A 2,658-nucleotide genomic window follows, 5' to 3' on the forward strand; every position below is an offset into this window, starting at 1 on the left:
TATGTGTATATATACATTTAAAAAGAATGTAGACACGCTTACCTCCCCCTATCTAACAAGGCTGGTCGAGTAAACAGTACCCCAGGCGCAACATTTAAAAACAATGTATTATAGACACTTGTTGGATTTTTTTTTTAAGACAAGGTTAAGCAGTTTATTTTCCTTCAAGTAATTAAAATGACCAAAATCAACTCAAATTAATTGAATTGTTTTTAAGGACAAATGCATTTAGTTTTTGTTTTTACTTTTTAAAGAGAAACACTTCAGAAGGAACAGGCCTTTCGTTTTAAGAACTTTTATTTTTGCCAGCCTCTGAAAGGAAGAAGACACGGTTTTTCCAACTTCAGCAACGATTTTTTTAAAAAAAAGAACCCGCTTTTTTCCGAACCCACTCTCCCTTTAGCTCCCTCTTCGTAAAATCTAATTATTTCAGCATTTAGTGTTTTTCCTCCTCGAGTTGTTTCCTGCCCCTTCCCCCCCTTCCCTCTCGAAAAGTCCTGTTCTAAAAATTCACCGCTGAACAGATGTTTCCCTTTGTATCAGGCGAGCTTTTTCTCCCTGGTGGGGTCTTTTACCTTCGGTGAGCTATAAAGCCCAGTGAATAAAACAGCAGCACTAGAGGAAAACAAGGAAGAATAAGGAAAGAGATGGAAAAAAAGTCCTCTCTACTCATGGACCAGATAAAACTGCTGGAAACCGGGAGGGAAGAGCATTGCAAACTCCAACCGTACTCCTTCCACACACACCCCAACAATAAAATAAAATAAAATAGTGCTTGGGGAAGCTGAACCCAAAAAGCTGCTCAAGCAGAAGCTCGTCCCTTTTTCCTTCACAGCTGCGGCGAGAAAACAAGGGGAGCCTTCGCGCGAAGAAGGGCGGCAGCGGTGGCTTCCCTACGAGCAATGGGGGGAAAGGAGCCGCGGCTCCCCTTCCTCTCCCCTCACGGAGGCCGGCCTACCCCGCTCGCTGCTGCCCCGGCCCGCCTGCTGCAACCGAGCACCTTCCCTCCAACTGCACTTCCTGCCTGAATGAGGCCTCAGCTCCCCGGCGGCAGCTGCTACCGCCTTTCGCAGCTTCCCCTCCCGCCGCCGCCGGCAGCCCCTTTCCTTCCCCCCCCCTCCGCCCCCCAGATCTCGTCAGGCGGCCTCCCAGCTCCCCCTGCGCTCTCTCGGCGTCCCTCTCGGCTTCTTTCGTGGGGCCCAGCCCCTTCTGCTCCTGTGGCTACAGGCAAGCAGGCCGGCCGGCCGGCCTGTAGTTAGTAGGCCCGGCTGCGAGCCTGGCTGGGCTTCTTCTTCCCTCAGGAGGAGCAGCTCCTTCTCTGAGCCCTCCTGCCAGCCAGGCTTAGTCCTTGCACAAGCAGGCCTCTCAATTGACTCTCGTTTTGTAAGCGACACCCACAAATTCATTATTTCACCTGCTCGCCCTCAACCTCTTTCATCGAGCACAAACGCAAAAGGGGCTTTGAGGAAGGGGAGAGGGTGGGGTTATTGGGTTTGGCTGCCCGCCAAGCTCCTCTCCTCTCTTCCCTTACACGAGGGTCCCGGGTTCCAATCAGGACGCCCTGCAAAGGCGCCATGCAAAAAACCCTTTTGCTGCCACTGCCTCGCCAGCTGGCCCCTGTCCTGCTTACTCGTCCTTCTTCGCAGCTGCAGCGCTGCCTAGAGGAAAAGCGGGGGCTCTGCGCTCTCCTCCAATGCAGCAGCACATGCTGCTTTTTCTGGGGGGTGCTTATTTGCCCTAACCAAAAAGGCAAACTTCTTCTTTTAAGCAGCCTTTGCAGCGGTTGGTTGCAGGAGAAAAGGAGGGGGGGATGGGATAGATCATCAATCAAAACAGGACAAGTGCTGACCACAGACCTTTCTCAATTTCTTCCAACCCTGGTAAAACTACTCTTAGGAAAGCTTGGATCCACAACCGACAGAGTGGAGCTCCACTGTACTCTCATATATGCGCTTACTCGGAAGGAAGTCCCAATGAAAGGGAATTAAGCCGATGCACTTTGCAAAACTGGCTTCAATCCAAGAACTTCGGTTTAACGTCTTCATGACTTGAACTCTTTGCCACCTTGGCTCAAACTGTCACGCTCCTATTGCCCGGCTAACGCTGCCTTCTTTGTTCGCTGAGAATCTTTCTACAATTCTCAATAGTTTTACCACAAGACAGCAGATTCACAAGATGCTAACCTCTAAAGAAAACAAAAAGCATTCCTCTTGTTTTTAACAAATCAAACTAATACAACTAAGAGCCACCTAGACAGGCCTTTTAAAATAAACAAAATGCATCTTTCTTCAACTTCCTTACCTATAATTTAACCATGAGCGAATTGTGTTACATTTTGGCTTTCTTTTAGTTTATTTGCTATATTTTGGAGGGTGGGAGGATGCTTTGCAATTATTTTATTGTAAACAAACCTTTTCCTGCTTTGATATTTTCTCACATAAACATAAAACTATTTCCCACTTTTTAAATAAAAAGAGTATTTTTTAATTATTGCACTATGAGGAAGTGTCTCTTTTCAATCTGCTGTTGATTGGTGTGTTTTTGTTACAAATAAAATACGTTTCCATTATTTTATTTTTAAATGAGCTGGTTTATATTCCGACAACTAAAATCTATTTGTAACCAATCCACTGCTCATTGTAAGCATGGCCCAACCAT

General features: G+C 46.9%; 1 long non-coding RNA gene across 1 annotated transcript; it reads right to left on the reverse strand.

Moving 5' to 3' along the window:
* Window positions 1–279: 279 nt before the first annotated feature.
* On the reverse strand, window positions 280–2,415 carry LOC310689713. Its single transcript, XR_014517611.1, has 2 exons — window positions 1,857–2,415; window positions 280–615 (listed from the first exon to the last, which is right to left on the reverse strand). It is a non-coding gene; the product is annotated as an uncharacterized lncRNA (long non-coding RNA).
* Between the last annotated feature and the right edge of the window lie 243 nt (window positions 2,416–2,658).

This window comes from Podarcis liolepis, assembly GCF_965112155.1.
Source record: "Podarcis liolepis genome assembly, chromosome: 12".
Classification (NCBI taxonomy): domain Eukaryota; kingdom Metazoa; phylum Chordata; class Lepidosauria; order Squamata; family Lacertidae; genus Podarcis; species Podarcis liolepis.